Source organism: Lissotriton vulgaris, chromosome 7 (assembly GCF_964263255.1).
Source record: "Lissotriton vulgaris chromosome 7, aLisVul1.2, whole genome shotgun sequence".
NCBI classification, from domain to species: Eukaryota; Metazoa; Chordata; class Amphibia; order Caudata; family Salamandridae; genus Lissotriton; species Lissotriton vulgaris.
The window spans coordinates 235,776,880-235,802,574 of record NC_141695.1 but is presented as its reverse complement, the minus strand read 5'-3'; the positions used below and the strand labels follow the sequence as shown (position 1 = coordinate 235,802,574).

The following is a 25,695-nucleotide window of genomic DNA, read 5'->3' as shown; positions in this document are numbered from 1 at the left end:
GATTCCTGCAGAGAAATAGGGTGAAATGCCAAGAAGATGCCATTGGCATTTATGATTCCAAGTGGTTGTGGTTCAAAACGAGGCATAAACCTTCTGTATTTTCCCTCAAAGTAGTCAGATAAAATCATGCACAGTGAGGGGGAAGGCTGTATATTTCCTTCCATCGCAGGAGGATTGGTAAAGGATCTGAATATCCTGAAAATGTCCTTCCCAGAGTTCTCTGCACTCTCGCTCTCGATGTGCTTAACATATTATTCCCTTCTAGACTCCCTCATAAGTTTGCGGAGCTTCTTCAAGGCTTCCTTCTATACTAGTTTGGCCGCCGGACTATAATCTTTCCTCCAGTGGCTCTCAAGCCTTTTACACCTACTCTTTTCCATTCTGGAATCAGCCGAGAACCAGGGGGCAGAAAGAGACTCTCTCGGGGTCTTAACAGATCTCATAGGTGCTACAGTATCTAAGGCAGTAGAGATCCTCATGTTAAGCAAGGCCAAATCGTCATTGGGATTTCTAGTTAACTGTGGCCCGCTAACTAATAGTGCTGAGCCTAGGTTATCAACTGTTATCTTTTTCCAGTTCGTTTTTAACACAGTGTGTTTACCCCAACGTGGCTGTATTTTCTCCAGAATAAATGAGAAAGGGACTAGGAAGCGGTCGGTCCAGACCATGCACTGAGGGACCTCTGTTACCATGGATGGAATGTTTGAAAAAAGTTAGATCAGTAATATGACCTGCTCTGTGAGTAGGATAATTCATGTGCTGCGTAGAGTTGACTCCATTAAGTGACATTGTTAGCAGAGAGGCCTGGAGGCAGCTGGCATCATCTATGTGAAGGTTCAAATCTTCTAAGGCCGTAAAGTTGGCATATTACAAAGATCTCTGGGCAATGAGATTGCAAAGTTCTGGGGTAAAACTATGAGGACAATCAGGTGGTCTGTATAACAATATTACAGCAAAGGAGAGAGTTAGAGAGATCTTTATACAGAAATGTAAGCTCTCCATATTGCCCATATTTCTCAATTCTGATATATCCCATGATTTCTTCACAATAATGGCAACCCTGCCCCTTTTTAGGTCGAACCTATACCATTCAGCAAGAATGGATAGGCTCGAATTTTAGTGGCCAAAAAAGTTCTCAAACCATCGGGCGGATTTCAGCGGACAGTTCACGTGACCACAAGCACGTGCATTTCCCCACATCAAAGCCATCAGCCTCCCTCCCACAGGCTTCCCCAGCGTGCGCAGTGCGCGCCGGCCTCCCTTCTCCTCTACCCTAATTGCTTGCACTTTCACGCCCGCCAGGCCGTGAGCTACATCAAAGGGTTCCGCTGCCCTGCCCCCTGCTTCACGGCCGCTTCTCATTTTTGCCCGTCATCACATCATCAGCCTCCCTCCCACAGACAGCCATCTGTATGTCCCCCCCGCACCTCCCCCCCCAGTTTCCTCGTTCGGTTTCTTCCTTTCCCCCACCCAGGCCCTTCCCTCAGAGCACGGTGTTTTCGCACATCCAATCTAAACACTGCAGTTTAGCAGCCTGAATTGGGTGACTTCTCAATCCGTTACACGTGTTCTTCTTTCTTTCTAATTTTGCAGTGTTTGGCAATTTGTAATAACATCTGTAACTTCCATGTAACGAAATATCACGACTGTAAAGCACTTTAGCACCATTGGGTAATGTTCATACATAAATAAATAGGAAGCATTAGCGATTAGAAGTGCAATTACATATAAATAAAGGTATAGGAAAATGTAAACGTATTATCCTTTGTGTACATCACAACAGCGGTTTGCAAAAGCGTCTTAAAAATCTTCTATTTCAATTGTCCTTCACCAGAACTTTCAACCATTAGCATAGCTTTTATTTTACCGCTAATTTAATCCTGCTCGCGCTTAAATAATGTTCTGACTGAAAGAAACACATGAAAATTATCTTCGAGTTTTTCTCAAGCACAATCTCCGCCTCTTTTGTTATTCGTATCTGGGCTGCCGGGACACCAGACAGGCTTCCTTTCACATGCAAATGAGGTACATGGGAAACACTAGTTTCAGCGCTTGCTGTGCATGGAGAGATTAAGTGATTTGCCCAGATTCACAGGATCTTGACCCTCCCGCCGAGACTCAAACTCTGTTCCCCAGCTTCAAAAGCGACCGCTCTAGCCATTATGCCACATCCTGTCTTGGCGGCCGGGTCTCGCATTTCCCCTCCCCACAGCAATGCCAAGAGCATGTTATGCTAGCACATACGGCCGTCCTTTTGCCCCCACACTCCATACAAGTGCATGTGTTTGAACTCAATCTCCTGTGTTTTTTCTTCACTTTAATATAACACAAACTCGGCTTGATGGTATCGGAGCGCTTTACATGATGAGCCAGTTGCAGTGCACACAGACAGATTCATTTTTATGCATGGAGAGATTAAGTGATTTGCCCAGATTCACAGGATCTTGACCCTCCCGCCGAGACTCAAACTCTGTTCCCCAGCTTCAAAAGCGACTGCTCTAGCCATTATGCCACATCCTGTCTTGGCGGCCTTGTCTCTCATTTTCCCTCCCCCTCCCCACAGCAATGCCAAGAGCATGTTATTCTAGCACATACGGCCGTCCTTTTGCCCCCACACTTCATACAAGTGCATATGTTTGAACTCAGTCTCCTGTGTTTTTTCTTCACTTTAATATAACGCAAACTCGGCTTGATGGTATCGGAGCGCTTTACATGATGAGCCAGTTGCAGTGCACACAGACAGATTCATTTTTTTTATGCATGGAGAGATTAAGTGATTTGCCCAGATTCACAGGATCCTGACCCTCCCGCTGAGACTCAAACTCTGTTCCCCAGCTTCAAAGCGACCGCTCTAGCCGTTATGCCACATCCTGTCTTGGCGGCCATGTCTCACATTTCTCCTACCCCTCCGCACAGCAATGCCAAGAGCATGTTATGCTAGCACATACAACCGTCCTTTTGCCCCCACACTCCATACAAGTGCATGTGTTTGAACTCAGTCTCCTGTGTTTTTTCTTCACTTTAATATAACGCAAACTCGGCTTGATGGTATCGGAGCGCTTTACATGATGAGCCAGTTGCAGTGCACACAGACAGATTCATTTTTTTTATGCATGGAGAGATTAGGTGATTTGCCCAGATTCACAGGATCTTGACCCTCCTGACGAGACTCAAACTCTGTTCCTCAGCTTCAAAAGCGACCGCTCTGGCCGTTATGCCACATCCTGTCTTGGCGGCCGTGTCTCGCATTTCTTCTCCCCCTCCCCACAGCAATGCCAAGAGCATGTTATGCTAGCACATTCTCGCCTTCATTCTCTGCCACACGTGGTTGGTGTCTGTTGGCTGTACTCCATGTAAGCTAAATATGGACCGACCTGTACATATGTAGGAAGCGAGTTTGACCAAGTTGTTTCCGATTTGGAATTGTTATACACTTTTAGACTTATTTTTGACTATATAGTTAAAATGTTGTGTGGCGCAAACGCTCGCTCCTATTATCTTCCAGTGCATACAGTATCATATGTAAGTTCAGTTTTTCCACTGAGCTAAAATAATGTGTTCAACACTTGTTTTTTGCTGTTCTGGAAATAGTTTTCCCCTGTTCATTTCATGCTGGTGTGGTGCAGCCTACCCGTGTAGTAAAGCCTGCGAAACCCTTTCCACTTGCTGGTCCTAACAACTCATTCCTTGGCGGCCCTGGGAGCTTCGAGTCATGCTACACTTATGTGAGCTCTGATGGACCTTTGCCAACTGTTCATCTGTTATACTTTGACTGTGGGTAATTATTTCTGTCCTCTGGCACGACGCTGCAAACCCTACAGTTGTCCAACATAGGATATTGTTTTATGTTTATAAACATTGGAACTGAACCGCCTATGATCGCATTTTAATAGCGAATATTTTTGAAATAACTAAAGACGGCAGACACGACATTAAGCTCGGGTGCTGGACGCATTTTTTCAGCACCACCACAGCATCACTCAGCACCACCACATTACCACTCAGCACCACCACATTATCACTCAGCACCACCACATCACCACTCAGCACCACCACAGCATCACTCAGCACCACCACAGCATCACTCAGCACCACTCAGCACCACCACAGCACCACTCAGCGCCACCACAGAACCACCACAGCACCACTCAGGACCACCACAGCACCACTCAGCACCACGACAGCATCAATCAGCAACACCACAGCATCACTCAGCACCACCCCAGCATCACTCAGCACCACTCACCATCACCACATCATCACTCAGCATCACTCAGCACCACCCCAGCACCACTCAGCATCACCACATCATCACTCAGCGATACCCAAGCATCACTCAGTACCACCACATTATCACTCAGCACCACCACATTATCACTCAGCGCCACCCCACCATCACTCAGTGCCACCTCAGCATCACTCAGCACCACCACAACATCACTCAGCGCAACCACAGCATCACTCTGTGCAACCACAGCATCACTCAGCGCAACCACAGCATCACTCAGCATCACTCAGCATCACCACAGCATCACTGGTTCAAATATGTTCTTTCAATGCTTCAAGCTGTTTTCAAGCTTTCAAGCTTTATTAGAAATCACAAAAAGATGTTAATATTTCACTTCTGCTCTTGGATTTTCATCACAAATAAAAAACACTGAACATAATCTTCACAAAAGTTATTTACAAAAGTTTAAGCTATTGCCATTACAAATTAAATACATTATTTAAATATTAATTATTTTTAAAAACTAAAAGCCATTGTTATTTGTAATATCAATACATCTAAGTCACGTAAATACAACACATGTTGCATTACAAATGTCACATTTGCGAAAGTTATAACTATTGGCATTGTAAATGACAAAGCTATTAATTTAGCTATTTTAAAAAACAACACATAAATAAAGAAAAATCATTTATAAGACCAATAGCTCAAACTTTCCTAATGCAAGACCTATTGCATTTCCAATGCTTATTTATCACAGTCCATGTTAGCACAGATAATTTGGGAGCCGGGGGGGGGGGGGAGGGGAAGTGGTGGATGTGGGGGGGGGATAGCCAGGGTCAAGGCCGTCTTTGATTCCTCCTTAAGCCACATTTCTGTCAGGAACATCACATCCCATGTGTTATCCGACAACAACAGCCAAATATCATCTGATTGTTTGGGGAGCGATCTACAATTAATCAAACAGGCTCTTACCCTGCCTTACCTGAACCTCTGAGAGCAGAGAGCAGAGGGATGTGCCATTACCACAAGGTGCCCCGCCCGGTGCCCCTAAGGTAAAATTGCATGCCTTACAGTGGTATGGGAGGCCAGTGCTCAGCAGGTTATCACCCTGGTTTCCTAAACACTGGTTCAGTACAGCCAGTTAATTTCGATAGGATCCAGTGTTGTATGTTAATCTCTAGTGATGAATGTTATCATAACGTTAACATAGTATTGTCTGTTTTTCTCCAAGTGTTGGCTTATTACCCCAATAGTTCAGTACAGTATGATTTGTTAGCCTCCACCGCATGGATGATATTTAACGCTCTGCATTGACGTGGGTGCCTTCTCCGACCTAAGGGACATCGTTTTCACAATAGTAGGGCTGGATGGTAAGACAACTGCATCAAGTTTACCCTCTACTAGGTATATGTTATTTGTATCATACTCAGAAGTGACCAGGGAAGTAATCATTGGATACTTGCACCCAAATTTCCCAACCCTGACAGACTTTTTTTCCTCAGACCCTGGAATAAATTGCCCCGTATTGTACCTCCGTGGTATTTATAAACCAGCATTTTCACTTGTTCCATACACCTGCACCCACTATCACGGCGTTCTATAAAAAGATCGTCCTCAAAGAGCCCTCTCGAGGGGCTTGTAGGGTATTGCAGCGCCGACCCCACGAGGAGCAAACACCAGATGATGAAGCAGGCACCTTCACAGATGTGTGAGGGCACTATTTCCTAATAAGGAAGATCCTCTCTCTAGTACTGCCTTCGCACCCGTATACCAACACTCTTTCAGGAACAGCTACCCCCCTGTGTTCTACAAATGTTATCCCACCACACAACAGTGTACCCTAGTAATACTTATCCACTGCATTGCATCCTCTGCCTGCTTGCTCGGGTGAGAAGGCGAAGGGGTAGGTGACTATACCTAACTCCGCAATGACGTTAATTTCACAACTCTGAGTTAGGGTAGGAACACTCTTTGTTCTTCACAAAACAACCCCCCTGCCTTGATGAACTGCCATGGGTCGCTCCTGGACCATTGATGAGTGAAACATCTTGACCTACACCACCTGCACTTATCACTAAATTGTGTCTCCTCTTTACCAGGATTTTACAATTTAGATACTGTTTTTACCTTACCAGAGGGACCCTGGAATAAATTGATCCTTAGGGTACCTCTGTGCTATTTTTAAACTCACTTTTTCAATTATTCCACACACCTGCACTAAGCATCATGGCATTCCTCAAAAAGATCTCTGCAAAAGAGCCCTCTCGCGGGCCCCATTAGGATCAATCGACTGATGATGAAGCATGACGCCTTCACATGTGTGAGGGCTCTATTTCCTAATAAGGAAGATCCTCTCCCAGTACTTACTATCTACCTGTATAACAGCACTCTTTTAGGAACAGCTACCCCCCTGTGTTCTACATATCTGTTCTTGGGAGCAAGGGTACTGGTCCTTTCATCGGCTCCCTGTCCCTCTCTATAGTGGATTGGGTTAACATATGTACCATGCCGCATTGTGGCTTAATGTCCCTAGGATGGCATGCAGAATTGTGGGTAAATGCCTTTAGGATACATTGCAGTGTGCTGTATTAGAATGTGTAAGGTTCCTAAAATGTATCTTGCTGAGTTTGGGCCCTGAGGTGGAGTATTGCCAGTTAGCTCCTCACTCTGCACTTGAATTTGAATTCACACTTAGTAAGGCGCTGCTCGAAGACATGTGGGTGTTTGCCCCTGGTAAAAGCCTTCAAACAGTGTAAAATACGAGTTCTCACACCTCAAAATGGGGGAGAACTTCCACAAATTTCATGCTGTCCTTATTTCAAGGTACGAACTGTAGGAAGGTACCTCCTGACTATGGTTGCCCCCAACTTTTTGCCCTGTGTTTTAGCTGGTTTTGGACATAATCAACCTGGGACCCTGCCAATCAGGACCCCAGGCCTACTGCTCTCTCTTTAAAATGGATTCCATGTACCCTAGGTACATTTCCAATTGGGACTGGGCCACCCTATCAGACCCTGTAACTCAGGGCATGGGTGTACCCAGGGCTGCCAGGGGCTGAAGCATGTATTATGCCACCCCTGGCTGGCCTCCTAAATTTGACACAACTGGCTGCATGACAGCTGGGGCAAAGTCGTGTAATCACCCTTTGCTGTAGATATACTATATCTATATCTAACCCTAAAATGGACACACAGATTCCTATCAGTCACTCCTATGGCAGGCCTTGACAATCCTGAAGGCAGAGTGCTTGGAATCATGTGAGATGGTGCTCTGGCATGAGCTGAGCCTGTCTGCAGCTTGCGGAACCAAGTCCTAATAGCTGTTCCATGATATCGCATACCATATACTCTTAAGTGCATTATAATCCTCGCGGTTAAATGCTAACTTTGGTATTGCTTTATCAAAACATGTCGAGTAAGGTGTCATACGAATTGGAATACTAACCCCTCGCCAATTCTGGCGACGGGGTTAGCATTCCACCCTTCTAGAGGGACACGACATGTATGTAACTGTGAACCCCGGTTAAAGTTAACTAAAGCCTCAGCTCCACAAAATGGATGCTGCCACCACAGACACGAGTCTGACCTCCTGCTGCTGGGAGTCCTTCCAGCGAGGGAGGCTTGGACAAAGGGTTTCCTGTCCGGAGCGGTGCTAGCACCATCCCAGACATGGTTTTGTGTATCCTGGGTAGGCAGGGCTTTGCAGGAAGGTGACTGCTGAGTGGCACCCCGGTGCTCACTAAGCATAGGCCAGTCTGAACCAGTTCCAGGGGCACACCAGCCCCTGGCCTGGGGAGGTCCGGCATGGGAGAGGGGTGTAACCACCCCCCTCCTAGTCCCACCCATAGGCAGGACCTAGTCACCGGGTCAGCCCCTTTTCTTAGTATAAAGATAGGAGCGGGCCCCCTGTTAAAATTAGATCATCTTTGGAATCAAGACACGACTTTCTGCGAAAGACATCAAGATTTCCTTCTTCAAGATTCTCCCTTGTGGCTAAAGAGTAGTCACCCTGCATCAAGCGGGCACCATCCTAAGAACACTGCGGTCTGCTGCAAGTCCTTCTTCACGAATCCGACGACCCACCTCGACGAGACCCGGCTTCCCTGGCACCTCTGACCTCTACTCACCTCTACAGCAAAGCTGAGAACTGTGAGTGCGACGAGACCTCGAGGGACCGACGATCGCCAAGACTGCACGACTTCTTTGCAACAAGCTCACCGTGTGCTCCACTAGTGAGTGCTTTGGGGTCCGAGAAGCCCCAACCCTGAGCAGCTCCAGCACCAAAGATCAGCCCTCCAGCATCTCCACGATCTGCGTGGGGCCCTTCTGCTTTTGTGTGCTCACCGCGCTGTGTGGCTACTAGCCGGCTGGCTTGTGGCCTTCTTCACGACGCCCGACGACATCACTGCTGCTGGTCTGGTTGCTCCAGACTGGCCCTTGCTTCCTTCTTCAAGAGAGGCACCCCGGACCCTCCTGGTCCACTCCAGACGCCATTTTGAGTCTACCGCAAGGGCTTGAATTTGCCAAGGCTTGTTGCCCAATCCTGGGTCCAGCGACGCCGACAGCTTCAATCTTCGTGGGACAGCTCGCTCCTCCATCCTGGTCGCCGACAACGCCTCCTGGTCCGTGAGATCTGCGAGCACAGCGTCACCCACTCACCTAGTCGAGGTGACTACCATCCGGTGCCCTCCTGGTGCCACCTGACTACTGGCTAGTAGTCTCCAACTTGGTCCCCTCTGCTTTCAGGTGTCATCTTCCATCGATCCAGGCTGGGATCCATCGAACTTTCTTCACTGGACGCCTGCCAGCAACTTCTTTCTTCCAGGCTCCTGGTCCGTCTACGAGGATTCCCGACGTCTTTTGAGACCTATGCAGCTGCAGCCCCTGGGCTAGGTAACTTCGGCATTTTGGTGCCCCAGCATAGCCTCACTATCCAAGGGTCAGAATCCACTTTTGTTTTCCTCCTACCAGGTCGGGTTTGCCCGAGAACACTAACTTTGCAATTTCTAGCTACCATAGACTTTGTCCCGCATCCCGCGTGAGAGTGCACACTCTGCACCCGAGTCCCCTGGGTCTCCTAGAAGTAATCTGAAGATTCTATAGTCAAGATCTAGCGATTCCAAAGCCTATTAGTACTGTACTTACCTGCTAGTAATTTCGCATTCCACTTTCAGAGTATATGGTTTTTCGTGCCCCTCGGGCATTTGTATATACTGTGCTAACTTAAGTATTTTCGTAAGAGTTTTGTTTTGTGCTTAGTACCCTGTCCTCATAAAGAGTGCAGGGCTGTTGTGAATCTTAATAAATAACTTGTTTATTTTCATAACACTTGTGTGGTGTCCTTTCACTTGGTGTTCAAGGGGTATATGTGTGGTATAACAGCTGGCTTAACACGCCCTCTCGAGTCTTTAGCCTTAGACTGCTCGTATCCACGGTACTAGGATAGCTGGTCTATAAGGTTGACTTACAACCAATCATCAATAAGGGTTGCTGGACTGATACATAGTGTTCACTAGAATAGTAAGCACTGCATATCAGGCCACCTTCTCACATTGGTGAGCAGCGGTTGGGATTTGAGCTTGCTGTTGTTTTACCACACGTATCCTAAGAATATCTTGTTGAAAGATCACATAAGTACTGTTAGGTACATATAACTTTGCTTAGAATACTCTGAGTTCTACTGAACCAGCTGTTGCAGCTCCTCAAGGCTTAGCACACCTTGGCTGCAACTCTTAGCAAGGGATCAGTAGGCAAACACATAGTGTAGGTAGGTGCATCACTTACACCACACTAGAAACAGTATGTCAGACAAAGGAGGAAACTCTGAGTCTCCCCTTGTGTCAGTGGACCCTCCACAGGTCCCCACTTCCAGATATACTGTTCTTAGCTTCAGGGAGTTGAGACAGGTGTGTACTTCCAGGAAGATAAGACAAGGGTCTAACCCCACAACTTCCTTTCTGATTGGTCTCTTAGAGACTTATGATGCCAGGAGGGCTGGTAACCCAGACCCTTCTAATCCAGATGGGAGTTTGCCCTCCTTACAGGGACCCTTTGATAACCATGACCATCCCCTCCAGGAAGCAGATGATGCTGAGGATGAGGATGAGGATCAGTTGTCAGGGGATGAGGCAGATAAGGGACAGGTAGAAGTCAGCAGACTAACCAGGTCCAACTTAAGCAGACATGAGATTGGTACTGGGGGACCCCTGGGGCCACTCTCAGGTCAGCTTAACATTGGGAATGGACGAGTTAGGTCTCTATCAAGAGGCTCTAACAGATCCCTTCGAACCAATGGCTCTCTCAACTCTTCTCACAGAGGGATGACTTCCCCTAAGAGGAGAGTGTATGAAGCTGAAGAAAGGGCAGTCCAACTGAGGATTGAAAGGGAAGAACTTGCCCTGGCCAAAGAGAGACTTGCCTTTGCTAGAGAGCAAGAATTATGTGGGCTACAGCCCACTGGTGGCAGCAATAAACCTAGCAATAGGGAAAGGAGTTTTGATACAAAGCACCTGAATAAGATAGTGCCCCCCTTTAAGCAAGGGGATGACATCCACAAATGGATTACTGCTTTGGAGAGGGCCTGCACTGTGCAGGGTGTTCCCCAAAGTCAGTGGGCAGCTATCTTGTGGCTCTCCTTTGATGGTAAAGGTAGAGATAAGCTCCTCACTACTAGAGTTGAGGATGCTAACAATTACCAAATCCTGAAGAATACACTGGTTGATGGGTTTGGTTTAACCACTGAACAATACAGGATGCTGTTCAGAGACACCCAGAAAACTCAGTCTCAGGATTGGACTGACTTTGTTGATTGTGCCACTAAGGCTTTTGAAGGCTGGCTACTGGGTAGTAAGGTTACTGATTTTAAAGGATTGTATAATCTAATTATGAGGGAGCAAATCTTAAATAATTGTCAGAACCTGTTATTACACCAACACCTGGTAGACTCTGATCTGACCTCTCCACAGGAATTGGGTAAGAGGGCAGACAAATGGGTCAGAACCAGGGTTAGGCCTAAAAACCAGGGTGGTGACCAGAAAAAGGAATCAACCAAGCCTCAAGAGAAGGATGGGGATAAATCCACAGAGAAGACTTCCGAAGGGCCCCAAAACTCCAACAAGGGTGGTGGGTCCCAGAACACTCCTTCAGAACAGAAGAAACCTTATTGTCATACCTGTAAACAGGTGGGCCATTACAAAAGTGATGCCAGTTGCCCTAAAAATGGCAATAAGGGAAATATACCCCCAGGTAATACTCCTAAACCTCCTGTTACCACTAGTGGTAATTCCCCAGGTGGTGGGAGTGCCCCCAAGAATGTGGTGGGCATTACTTTGGGCAATCAGGAGGACTATGGCCTAGCCAGGTCCCCTGACCACACTCTTGTCTGTGAGACTGGCATGGGGTTTGCCAACTTCACTACTGGACCCCACATTTTGGGAAAGTATAGACACGAGGTCTTAGTGAATGGTCAGAAGGTTGAGGCATTCAGAGACACAGGGGCCAGCATCACCATGGTGATTGACCATCTGGTCCCCTCTGCTCAACTGACCCCTGGTTTTACTTATCAGGTGACAGACATTCATGGAGTGAAGAGAAGGCATCCCATGGCAGTAGTCAAGCTCAGCTGGGGTAATGTCACAGGGCCCATGAGAGTGGCAGTGACAGATAACCTACCTGTAGATTGCTTACTGGGGAATGACCTGGAACTCTCAGCATGGGCTGAGGTGGAGCAAGAAACTCACTCCAGAATGATAGGCCTATCCAGACAGGTTAGTGGGGCAGTAATAGCTACAGCCCCAGCCCAAGCACCATTCCTCCCTGAAAAGGTTGGAAGGGCAGTGGTAGCCACTGCCCAGGCTCAGACAGACTTTCCAGAACAGGATAGGAGGGCTGTGACAGTCACAGCCCAAACACAAACTGAGTGCCCTCCTGAAAAGGTTGGCAAGGTTGAAATGGTCTCAGCCTCTACTCAAACAGATAGTGAGGTTGTGAAGCCTGAAACAATGGATCACTCCACTCAAACAGAGAGCATTGAGGAGGAAGAAGAGTCTTCCCCCTCCCAGACACTAGGTGAGAGCCAGCCTCCTCAGGGAACTGACTCTACCCCTGTTGAAGGAACTGCCCCAGAGGTAGTCAGGCCTAGCTCCTGGCAGAGCCCCTGATGGCAGTGGACCCTTCCCAGGTGGGACCCAGTCTGGAGCAGGTAACCTGCACCTCTCTACCCTGCCTCAGTCAGCCCAGGGCTGAAGAGGACAGGGAGGACAGTGGTGGACCCCAAAGGGCCCCCTGTCCAAAAGAACCCCTTAATCAGCAGATTAGGATCACTGAAGCTGGTAACCCTAGCAAAGTGAAAGTAAAACAGACTCCTGAGGGATCCCCCTTAAAAGTAGTTAGGGACCTCCCACAGCTGGACATTGTTGGGCACAGCCAAACATGGGGCCTAAAAACCCCAGACCTGACCTGTCCCTCCAGTAAGCCAAACAGAGGGACTCAGCCTCCAGCTTTAGGTAGCCAGAGGCTGACCCTGAGAGCTCAGTGCATCTCAGCTAAAGAAAGAAAGGCACATATGATGAATGGTGATTGGAGGAAGTTGAGCCCAAAGGTAGAGGAGCCTCACTTCAGTACTCCATCCCAGCATCAGCCTTCTTCTTTCCTAAGACACACCAAAGGCAGAGATTCCCTATGGTGGAGACCCTCAGATACCCTTAGGGTGAGGGGTTGCCTAGTGGACCATGACACAGGGGGAAACCAAGCCAGAGCTGGTCCTTCCTTATATGGCCACTTAGGTAATAGAGGCTTACCTGGACAAGGATAGCCTTATCTCCTTTCGTTTGGGGGGGGGGGGGGTTGTGTAGGAAGGTACCTCCTGACTATGGTTGCTCCCAACTTTTTGCCCTGTGTTTTAGCTGGTTTTGGACATAATCGACCTGGGACCCTGCCAATCAGGACCCCAGGCCTACTGCTCTCTCTTTAAAATGGATTCCATGTACCCTAGGTACATTTCCAATTGGGACTGGGCCACCCTATCAGACCCTGTAACTCAGGGCATGGGTGTACCCAGGGCTGCCAGGGGCTGAAGCATGTATTATGCCACCCCTGGCTGGCCTCCTAAATTTGACACAACTGGCTGCATGACAGCTGGGGCAAAGTCGTGTAATCACCCTTTGCTGTAGATATACTATATCTATATCTAACCCTAAAATGGACACACAGATTCCTATCAGTCACTCCTATGGCAGGCCTTGACAATCCTGAAGGCAGAGTGCTTGGAATCATGTGAGATGGTGCTCTGGCATGAGCTGAGCCTGTCTGCAGCTTGCGGAACCAAGTCCTAATAGCTGTTCCATGATATCGCATACCATATACTCTTAAGTGCATTATAATCCTCGCGGTTAAATGCTAACTTTGGTATTGCTTTATCAAAACATGTCGAGTAAGGTGTCATACAAATTGGAATACTAACCCCTCGCCAATTCTGGCGACGGGGTTAGCATTCCACCCTTCTAGAGGGACACGACATGTATGTAACTGTGAACCCTGGTTAAAGTTAACTAAAGCCTCAGCTCCACAAAATGGATGCTGCCACCACAGACACGAGTCTGACCTCCTGCTGCTGGGAGTCCTTCCAGCGAGGGCGGCTTGGACAAAGGGTTTCCTGTCCGGGGCGGTGCTAGCACCATCCCAGACATGGTTTTGTGTATCCTGGGTAGGCAGGGCTTTGCAGGAAGGTGACTGCTGAGTGGCACCCCGGTGCTCACTAAGCATAGGCCAGTCTGAACCAGTTCCAGGGGCACACCAGCCCCTGGCCTGGGGAAGTCTGGCATGGGAGAGGGGTGTAACCACCCCCCTCCTAGTCCCACCCATAGGCAGGACCTAGTCACCGGGTCAGCCCCTTTTCTTAGTATAAAGATAGGAGCGGGCCCCCTGTTCAAATTAGATCATCTTTGGAATCAAGACACGACTTTCTACGAAAGACATCAAGATTTCCTTCTTCAAGATTCTCCCTTGTGGCTAAGGAGTAGTCACCCTGCATCAAGCGGGCACCATCCTAAGAACACTGCGGTCTGCTGCAAGTCCTTCTTCACGAATCCGACAACCCAGCTCGACGAGACCCGGCTTCCCTGGCACCTCTGACCTCTACTCACCTCTACAGCAAAGCTGAGAACTGTGAGTGCGACGAGACCTCGAGGGACCGACGATCGCCAAGACTGCACGACTTCTTTGCAACAAGCCCACCGTGTGCTCCACTGGTGAGTGCTTTGGGGTCCGAGAAGCCCCAACCCTGAGCAGCTCCAGCACCGAAGATCAGCCCTCCAGCATCTCCACGATCTGCGTGGGGCCCTTCTGCTTTTGCGTGCTCACCGCGCTGTGTGGCTACTAGCCGGCTGGCTTGTGGCCTTCTTCACGACGCCCGACGACATCACTGCTGCTGGTCTGGTTGCTCCAGACTGGCCCTTGCTTCCTTCTTCAAGAGAGGCACCCCGGACCCTCCTGGTCCACTCCAGACGCCATTTTGAGTCCACCGCGTGGGCTTGAATTTGCCAAGTTTTGTTGCCCAATCCTGGGTCCAGCGACGCCGACAGCTTCAATCTTCGTGGGACAGCTCGCTCCTCCATCCTGGTCGCCGACAACGCCTCCTGGTCCGTGAGATCTGCGAGCACAGCGTCACCCACTCACCTAGTCGAGGTGACTACCATCCGGTGCCCTCCTGGTGCCACCTGACTACTGGCTAGTAGTCTCGAACTTGGTCCCCTCTGCTTTCAGGTGTCATCTTCCATCGATCCAGGCTGGGATCCATCGAACTTTCTTCACTGGACGCCTGCCAGCAACTTCTTTCTTCCAGGCTCCTGGTCCGTCTACGAGGATTCCCGACGTCTTTTGAGACCTATGCAGCTGCAGCCCCTGGGCTAGGTAACTTCGGCATTTCGGTGCCCCAGCATAGCCTCACTATCCAAGGGTCAGAATCCACTTTCGTTTTCCTCCTACCAGGTCGGGTTCGCCCGAGAACACTAACTTTGCAATTTCTAGCTACCATAGACTTTGTCCCGCATCCCGCGTGAGAGTGCACACTCTGCACCCGAGTCCCCTGGGTCTCCTAGAAGTAATCTGAAGATTCTATAGTCAAGATCTAGCGATTCCAAAGCCTATTAGTACTGTACTTACCTGCTAGTAATTTCGCATTCCACTTTCAGAGTATATGGTTTTCCGTGCCCCTCGGGCATTTGTATATACTGTGCTAACTAAGTATTTTCGTAAGAGTTTTGTTTTGTGCTTAGTACCCTGTCCTCATAAAGAGTATAGGGCTGTTGTGAATCTTAATAAATAACTTGTTTATTTTCATAACACTTGTGTGGTGTCCTTTCACTTGGTGTTCAAGGGGTATATGTGTGGTATAACAGCTGGCTTAACACGCCCTCTCGAGTCTTTAGCCTTAGACTGCTCGTATCCACGCTACTAGGATAGCTGGTCTATAAGGTTGACTTACAACCAATCATCAATAAGGGTTGCTGGACTGATACATAGTGTTCACTAGAATAGTAAGCACTGCATATCAGGCCACCTTCTCACACGAACCACAAAATCATATGCAAATTGTGCGCGCAGTCAATACTATATTCCGCACTCTAGGTATTCATCAGGTGTGCAGTTTGCATCCAACTGCCCAACTTGTACTGAAGGCCTTAGTGTCCACTGAATGCAATGCAGTGTAGTGAGTTATTTTTTAGATGATGTTGTAGAGGTTGTGGTGGTGCTCCTAGGATAAAGTGCTGTGGGTTTGCTTTGCGTCCCCTTTACGCAATGGAGTGGAGTGGTTTAGTGCCACGAGTTTGCAGTGCAATGTTGTTTGTTAGTGCCCCTGGGATTCAGAGCAATGCACTCGGGCACTGTCCCTAGATTACAAGGGAGTGTGGTGAGATGGTGTCCGCAGAACAGGATGCATTACAGCGTACTCTGGTCAGATAGTGGGGCTAGGATACAGCGTGGTGTGACTTGCTACATGCATTGCAGAATCATGCGCATGTGGTTCTAGAATGCAATGGGAGTAGCATAGTGCAATGGTTTAGTGTCCCAGAGGTACAGTTCTATGTGATGAATTAGTGCCCATTAGGTGCTGTTTTGCGTGGTGAGTTAGTTGCCATTAGTAGCTGTTCTGTGTGATGAGTCTCTGTCCATAAGATGCTGTTCTGTGTGGTGAATCAGTGTCCATAAGGTGCTGTTCTGTGTGGTGGATTGATTGCCTTTAGGTGCTGTTCTGTGTGATGAATTTGTGTCCCTAAGGTTCAGTTCTGTGTGGTAGCTGGTTGCCAGTATGTGTTGTTCTGTGTGCTGAGTTTATGTTCATAAGGTGCTGTTCTGTGTGCTGAGTTAACGTCTATTAGGTGCTGTTCTGTGTGGTAGGTTAGTGTTCCTAGTTTGCAGTGTAATATGTTTGGGTAGTATCACAAGGATGCAGTGGGGTGATGCATGTGCAGTCTATAGGACAGTGAGGTAGTATAGTGTTTCCAATCATGCTGTGAAGTTTGGTAGGATGCAGTGCAGAGTGGCAGTTAATTGTCCACAAGATAAAGTATGGATAAGTGTCCAGAGTATGCAGAGCATTTTGGTGTGTTAGTGACCCTGTGATGCAATGCAGTTGGGGACAGTCATTGGATACAGTGCTGTGATGTGCATTAGTCTGGCTACAGTACAGATTTATTGGGTTACTGTCTGTAGGATCCGGTGCAGTGTTTTGATTGATGGCATAGAGCTCTCCAGGTGTAGTAAAAGCTGATGGGTTTATGCTATTTAGTAGGACTGCAGCAATCGAGCAGTATTTATGTAGTGTGGGTAATCACCAAAGAGGGCATCCAGGTGCTGTGCTGCGGGTATCAGTTGTAGAGCCTCATCTCGAGTCCCTTCCTGAAGAGGGTCAGCGAGGGTGAAGTGCGAAGGGAGAGGTGAAGGGAGTTCCAGGACTTGGTGGCGAGGTGGGAGAAGGACCATCGTCCAGAGCGGCAGATACATGGTATCTTTGATAGGTAAGCGGAGGTTCCTGGGAGGTCGGTGGAAATTCAGACAGTAGTTCATGTAAGCGGTCTTGGTCATGGAGGACTTTCTAGGCATGGGTCAGAATTTTGAACTGGCATTTTTGAGGAGCTAGTAGAGGTCCTTCAGGTGCTGGGGGATGTGGGTCCTCTCAGGCAGGTTGAGGATCAGTCTGGCTGCTACGTTCTGGATCATCTGGAGTCTTTTCATGAGTTTGGTGGTGGTGCCTGCATACAGTGCATTGCCATAGCCCAGCCAGCTGGTGATGAGGGCTTGTGTCACGGTTTTCCTGGTACTGATGGGGAGCCACTTACAGAATTTGTGGAGCATGCGGAGAGTGTGGAAGCAGCCTGAGGAGATAGCGTTGACATGACATTTCATGGATAGGTTGCTGTCTAGGGTGATGTTTATGTTGCGGGCGTAGTCTTGCCGAGCGTGGGTAGATGCGAGTTCCGGTGGCTACCAGGAGTCATTCCAGAAGGCAGTGTGTCTGCAGAAGATCAGAACTTCGGTCTCATCCGTGTTGAGCTTCAGGCAGTTGTTCTCCATCCAGGCTGCAATGTTATTCATACAGTTGTGGAAGTTGGTCTTTGTCAAGGTGGGGTCTACTGTGAGCGTGAGGACAAGCTAGGTATTGTCAGCACAGGAGATGATGTTGATGTTGTTGGTTCTGACGATGTCTGCGAGTGGTGTCATGTAGATGTTGAAGAAGGTTGGACTGATAGATAAGTCTTGAGGGACGCCACAGATGGTTTGCATGGGTTGTGAGGTGAAAGGAGGGAAATGGGTTCTCTTTGTGCGCCCCATGAGAAAGGATACCATCCATCTGAGTGTGTCGTCTGTTATTCTGATCTGGGTATGAGACAGTGCACAATGTTGTGTTGGTATGTCTAAAGTGGAGTGTTGCTCTTTAGAGTGCACTATTGTTGTTTTGGACATTGCCTAGAAACAGCACCTTCAATTTCTCGGACCTATGAGGGCACAAAGTCAGTGAAAACTCGGAAAGAAAACCTGGGATTCTGCATTTCATAGGGACATGAGGAAAACGTAGAACCCGATGAAAACTTGGCCTACAAAGCAGCAAAACCCCCACCTCCTCCATACCAAGAGCTTATACATCTGTATTTAGTAAAAGCCCTTGACTATAGTGTGGCTTTCGTTTTGTCACTCACTGCCAGTCCAGCCTTGACACTCATTCTAATATAAAAGAACATTATAAAAAGAGGACCTTGTTTCAGTTTAAGGGTTCTTAGGGGGAGTTTAGACAAAGAAAATAAGTTCTGTGTGTTAAAGACTGTGCAATGCTTGGTTTGATTGACATATTAGGAACACAGCTGCAGCAACGCCTTAACCTCCGTAGGAAACCATCCCTTTACAAGCTGTAGTGGAGGAGGTTTATTAGGCGTAACAGATTCCCAATTGTCGTTTTAGAGTGAATCGTAAGAGATTCCAAAGTAGTCCAACTTGACCACAAGAGACCTGAAGGTGTCTATCTTGGGATGGCCAGAATGCGGCTCCAGCTGCTGAGGGTTGCACCAATTAATTCTAACGAGGCTCATAAGTGCTGGACACTGGGGGCCTCATTTATGAGGCTGTGCGTCAGTTTTACGCTGCCGGTGCATCACTTTTTGTGACGCACCAGTGGCGTAAAAAATGCGCCTTGTTGCGTCATATTTACAAAGTGACGCATCTAGGTAGATGCGTCAATTTGTAAACTCTTGCGCCACATTATACCTGCGGCAGGTATAATATATGCAAGGGGGGCGTATTGACGCAAGGAAGGGTCATAGAAGTGACGAAGTGAAATCTATGAGATTTCACTGCGTCACTTTTAGGACGCTGTTGCGTCAAAATCTTGCGCCTGCCTCACAGCAGGCGTAAGACTGACGCAAGCCCTTTCACATGGGGCTTGCCCCATGTGAAAGGACGCATTGCTGGAGTTGCGTCACTTTTGTGACACACTCCAGCAATGCGTCCCTTTTGCGCTTACAGATACGTCAGAAATACTGACGTATCTGTAACTCCTTGCAACATGATGCGTCATACTGTAAATATGACGCATCAGGAATGTCGCAAGGAGTGCGCACTGAGAAGTGACGCATCGCTGCTTTCACGCAGCGATGCGTCCTTTCTCATAAATGAGGCCCTGGATACCCTTGTCTCTGTGGATTTGTAGAATGCATCTCATGTCTAACTCTACATCTCCACCAGCGTAAGTGAGAAAATATCTTATCTATCATGTCTTCTATGCTCTCATTTGTTTGTTCCCCGAAAAGGTACTACTACAGACTATGTGACTTAACAGTCTGTCTTGGAGTGGGGAATCATTTTATTTAAAAAATAAATATAGCTCCCTCTAGGAGAATGGACAAAACGTGCAAACATTTTGTTTATTCGGTGTGAAATGTCACTTATAGTGTGCTTTTTACTGCACGGCGTTTCCAATGCTTTCGAATGATTGCATTTTGTAGGGATTTGCATTCTATGAAACCCTACCTAGGACTCAGGAGAGCTTCTAATGACATCAGGGCTGCACGGCTGGTTTCTGCCGTGAATCTAATATCTCACTAGTCTAAAGATTTAGAGTCAGTTTTGAAAATAGAGAGAGCTTTTTTGACAACTCTTCCTGCTACCTCTGTCAGTTTTTGCCAAACCTTGCAGGTCACTGGAGCTGTGCTCCCCGAGCCAGGAGAGAAAGAAACTTGTGTGGTCGTGGACAACCCAGCCCTTCACTCTTCTCCTTACGTTCCCTAGTGAAAGGCTTGAGATCTGTGTCCCCCCAAGGAAGTGGACAGCGCTTCGACATCAGTAGCAAGAACTGCAGAATAATCTTACTCTGACAAATGAACCTTGAGAGAGGAAGGTGAGATGTTACCTGGAGGCCAGCAGAACCACGCATGGGCGACGGGAGGAGGACTCTTGAAGGACCTTCCTTCAGCGGTGGAGCACTCCGTGGAACTGAGCTCAGCTGGGCTGTAGCCCCGTCTTGCTGGGTGTGGCTGCGTGTGCTGCGCCTGCAGATGCGTGATCAAGCAGCAGACCGTTGACGTGCCTCGGCTTAGAATGAGATACCAAAAGGAAGGAAATAACAGCGACCACAGACCTACCACGGTTCCTATTTAGAGCTTCCTTTCAAGCACATCTGAAAAGATCAGGGCCATTCCTGGCTCCCTGCCACAAATCTGCTTGGCCCAATTCTGAATCACGCGCCTGCGCCTGGGAGGTGCCATAGGCAAACACTCTTAGAAAAAAACATTGATGAACAACTCGGGAGATCTTGAAGCATAAGTGTGTTTTAGAGCTTTCCCTACCAATCATGGTGGGGTGGAGATTTAAGGGATCATCTTTTCATTGTGTGCACACACAGATGTGGAACAATTTGAAGACCAGCGTCAAAGAGAATCCTGTACACGAATCAAGAAGGATTACTGTGTCCCCTCCCTGCTGGTCCTTGAGGTGCATTGGACAGTCCTAGAACTCGTTTTCATTATGGTGGCTTGCAGGGCCCCTGTGTTTCTAAGCTGCTTGTGTCCATTGGCTTGTCTGCATGCTGGTGGCCTCATTTGCATAAATGGAGGATACAGGGTCCTGCTCAGTTCAGAGGAGAGGGTGGGCATTGACTGGCCTATCCTCTTGTGATGAATTTTTATACTATGCAAAATAAAAAGCATCAGGACAAAGAGCAGACTGAGACCGGACATTGTCCACATGGTGTCAGCCCAGTTCCCTCCTAAAGAAACAGGGCATGTGGGAATGAGCATGTGAAAAGTATTGCAGTCCAGCCCACCTGCATCTATTCTTTCGCCTCTTTGCACATTTGGCAGCCAAAAAATCTGATGTGTAAATGGCATTTGGGCGGGCTGTCCTCCCTGTTTTCGCTCCCTATTTAAACGTGCACAAAATATGGCGAGTTCCCTGCGCACATGGCGTTTTGGGCTGATTTGAGATTGTCAATTGCACGTTTTTTTGAGTTGCATTTGTAGGCGGTGGTATCTTTAAGCATAAAATGAATGATTGCCCAATTTGTGCCCATCTCTACTTACGCACTAATGCAGCAAGCAATGACAACGTGAATAGGTCTGCCATCAATTAGCTGGCACATGAAATAGTTTTCCTCATGTTTGTATTTGCATGTGTATGTTCTTTGAAGTCATACCTCTTGTCTTTTGTTAGTGGTGGTAGTAATGTCAGTCGTGATACTGCCCGGTGGTAGTAGTGGTGGTGATAGGGTGGCAGTAATGATCCCAGTAATAGCTTCTGGTAGATTGAGAATGGACCAAGGGGATACAGTTACAACCACCATAACTGATATGGAGTCAATCCTACAGGATTCCCAATCAAAGTAACCATGACAGCTGTCCAAGGGAGCACAACAGACACTGACACTGAGATCAAACCAACCGTGCTGATATCTCAGCTTTTCAGACCAGACTGGATTCAAACGAACATCACCTGCCGGAAGCTAAGGACCAACATGATCAGATGAAAAGGGGGTAAACAACATTTACCACAAAATGTTTCCCCCACAGGGAATTACATTGCGGCAGTTACAACAACTGCGTTGTAACCAGGCATACCATTACTCCGCAAGTCGGAACAACAACTTGCGGAGGGGGCAGAAGGTGCTGGATTTCCAACACATTCCCTACTGTCCACACAGACTGGAGTTGGAATAGTAAATTATACTATTCCAACATCCAGCACCCCCTCCGCAAGTCGTTGTTACGAATTGCGGGGTAATTGTACGCGTGGTTGAAGTTGAAGTTAAAACATTTATAAAGCGCTCGTATACCGAACGGTTTCTTGGCGCTGAGGACGAGCAGACTGGACAGGGCAGAGAGGGAGATCGCCTATTGGGAGAGGGCGTGCAAAAAGAGCTGGGTCTTGAGGGTCCTGCGAAAGATCGAGTAGGAGGCAGCAGTACGGATTCTCAAGGGAAGAGCATTGCAAAAGGCCGAAGCCAGGGTAGAGAACCTCATGCCGCCATGTTTTTTCTTCCTAAATTGGGGGACACATAGAAGGAGCTTAGAAGAAGACCGCAGGTACCTTCTAGGAACATAGGCTGCGATCTTTGAAACTAAGAATGCTGGCCCGCTGCCTGCTAAAGCCTGAAAAATAAAGCAGCCATTTTGAGAAAGGAACGGTCAGATAGAGGGAGCCAGTGTAAGGATTTAAGAAGGGGAGTGACTTGGTGGTTTTTGGTCAATTTAAAAATTAGGCGAGTTGCTTGATTCTGAATCAGTTGGAGACGTTGCAGCTCATATGCGGGAACCCCAGCATACAGCGCATTGCCGTAGTCCAGGCGTGAGACAATCATAGCAAGTAAAATGATTTTCAGGGCTGCCGTGGAGAAAAAGCGAGAGATCTTGCGTATGAAGTGAAGCTTGAGGAAACAGGATGATACCACAGTGCTTATCTGAGAATGCATAGAGAGGTCAGCACTGACTCTTATCCCAAGAGTTTTGATGGAGGTGAAGGGAGAAGGAGAAGGGCCCAAAGAAGGGGGCCAGAATGCAGAGGACCAGGGACTGGAGATGCCACCCGTGAGTACTAGCTCAGTCTTATTGGGGTACAATTTAAGATGATCGGAATTCATCCAGTCTCTGATAAAGAGCAGTACGGATTGGAAGTTAAGAACAGAAGCGGGGGAGGGAGAAAGGTTGAAAATGAGTTGGAGGTCATCGGCGTAATTGAACACTGTGACGTCCATAGACTGAAGGGCAAAAATGAGAGGGAAGATGTAAAGATTGAAGAGTAAAGGAGAAAGAGACGATCCCTGGGGGACTCCACAGGAGACCGAGCGAGAGGAGGCAGAGAAACCAGCCAACTAGACCGCCTGATGGCGGTTTTCTAAGAATGAGGTGGCCCATGCCAGGGCGGTTCCCCGAATGCCCGCACCTCCGACACGATCGAGTAAGATAGTATGGTAGACCGTGTCGAAGGCAGCAGACAGATCGAGAAGAACCAGGGCCTGAGGGGAATTGATGTCAGCCCCACCTCTAAGCTCGTCCAGCACAGAAAGAACATCTGTGGAATGAGCTGGATAAAAGCCCGCCTGGTGAGGGTCTAGGTAAAGGGATTCCTCAATAAAGGAGCTGAGGCAGGTGGTGACATGGGATTCCAAGATCTTTCCCAGAAAGGGGAGTAAGGAGATGGGGCGGAAATTAGAGAGGGAAGAGGGATCAGCTCCGACCTTCTTTAAAATGGGAACAATTGTAGCCGACTTGAAGAAGTTGGGGACCGTACCTTGTGAGAGAGAGTCGTTGAGGAGGGTCAGCGGATGTTCAGGGCAAGCTGAAAAGACCTCTCTGAGTATGTGGGCAGGGCAACTGTCGGAAGGAGAGCCGTTTTTGACCTTGGTGAGTAGGGAGGAAAAGGTTTCACGAGTGATGAGGGGGAGTTGCTCCAACAAGTGAGGATTAGACGGGGGCTCTGGATGGGAAAAACTAGGAAGGGGAGGAGGAATGTTGGATTTAATTGCCACAATTTTTTCAATAAAGTAATCATTAAGGGAGTCACAAAGGATTTGGGACGGGGCCGGTTTGAGGGTGACTCTATCTGAGGTAGTTAGGTCGTGAACGATAGAAAAAATGTCCTTAGGTTTATTAGCAGCGAGGAGGACCTTGGCGGTAAAATAGTCAGTTTTCGCTTGCAAAATTGATTTTTTGTAGTCATGCAGCAAGGAAAGATAGGATAGTTTTAGGGCTGGGCAATACTTCACTCTCCAATGTCGCTCAGCCTGTCTGAGAGCACGTTTTTTTGCTTTAAGGTCGTTGGTAAACCATCTGTTAGAATCATGGAGGCGAAGCGTCCAAAGTCGTTTGAGAGGGGCCAACTAGTCACAAGCTGAAGGCAGCTCGGTCGTTGTAACAACCGTGTTGTAATTCCCTGCGGGAAAAGAAAATGTGGTAAAAAGAGGTATATTCAAATAGGATGCCAGATTGGGGCCAGTAATCATGGCTGCTTCACAAGAAATATGTGGGCTTTGAGAACAGAAGGTAAGACAAGTATAGGATTTCAGGAGTTTAAACAAATGCTGAGGGCAACAATATTGTGGTTTTCTTGGGCAACTTTCTCCCCACACTACTGGATATGACTTTTACTCCTACCTTAGAATTCAAGTGAACCCATAGTGTGTGCTTGAGGTGCATATCGAAATTAGGGTCTCCAAGGCCTATCGTGGCTTGACATTGTGACAATGTGGACTATTAATTGGGGTAGTGGTGAGTGCCCACCAAGTTATAATGTCGCTGTTCTGAATTAGGTCTATTTATGTTATTTTACTTAAATATTAGCTCCGTCCAGGGTAACTGTGGCACAGAGCAGTCAGACTTAACTAAAAGGAAACAAATGCAAAGCATTCATCAGTACCAAAACAATTAATAAGTCGACGTAAACCAGAATGGAACTCCCCCTCCAATTTATAAAAATAGGATACATTTTTATAAACAAAGAGACACCAAAACAACAAAAATCAGATGGAAATGAAGATATGACTTTTAAGAGTTTTAGAGTTTTGTAGCACCAGAAGGAGCAAAGCACTGACTGCAGGATATTTCATCTCACTAGACCGGGTCAAAGTTAAAAGTTAAGGCACATGATGATAGAGCATTGGTCGGCTGCAGGGACCAGCAGGCATATTACCAAGCCCGCGAAAAATGCGTTAGTGACTTTTTAAAGTCGCTAACGCATTTTTTTTCACATCGCACTATTACCAATACGTCTCTAACCTGAGTTAGAGACGTATTCTTGACGTTATCTATCGCCCCACGCTGGGGGCGATAGATAACGCTAATGGGATGCAGGGTGGGCGTTCCCACGTTCAACCACATGTGAAATGTGGTTGGAGGTGTTAACACCCTATTATCAAGGCAGGTGTTGGGAGAAGGAGACCAGAGATAAACGAGTTTATCGCAGGTCTCCCAACGCCTGCTTTGATAAGGTGTTAGGCATGGATCACTGACCTAATATCGAGGGACAGAATATCGACCATCAAGAATATCGTTGAAAAAATATCGACAGACAAAATATCGAGTTTCTATCTACAAACAGGTAAGTACAAAAATATCGAGTTTAAAATATCGTTTACTAAAATATAGTTTTAAAAAATATTGACTTTATTAAAAACAATGTTAAATTAAATTAATATTAAAAATTAATTACTAAAATATACTTATAAATACTTAAATTAACTTATAATAATTAAATAATTAATGAAAGTTAAAAAAAAAATTTAATTGATATTTGTTAAAACATATATATATAGTAACAAAATATAATTAAATAATAGCCAATATTATTAACGTACAATAACAAAAGTGTAAAAATTACTATTCCCACTCCAGTGGGTGCAACAGTAGGGAAAGTGTTGGATAGCGTAAGGGTAAAAATGAATATTCCCACTCCAAAGAGTGCAACAGTAGGGAAAGCGTTGGATAGCGT

At 47.3% G+C, this 25,695-nt stretch overlaps 1 protein-coding gene across 3 annotated transcripts in view; it reads right to left on the bottom strand.

The window, feature by feature from the left end:
- Window positions 1–20,318, bottom strand: part of LOC147701274 (uncharacterized) — a 167,112-nt gene extending 146,794 nt beyond the window's left edge. For all 3 annotated transcript variants that reach the window (XM_086930004.1, XM_086930003.1, XM_086930005.1), the window contains exon 1: window positions 20,129–20,318. The gene's annotated coding sequence lies outside the window, so the exon portion shown is untranslated. The remainder of the gene's footprint in view (window positions 1–20,128) is intronic.
- Window positions 20,319–25,695: the final 5,377 nt, after the last annotated feature.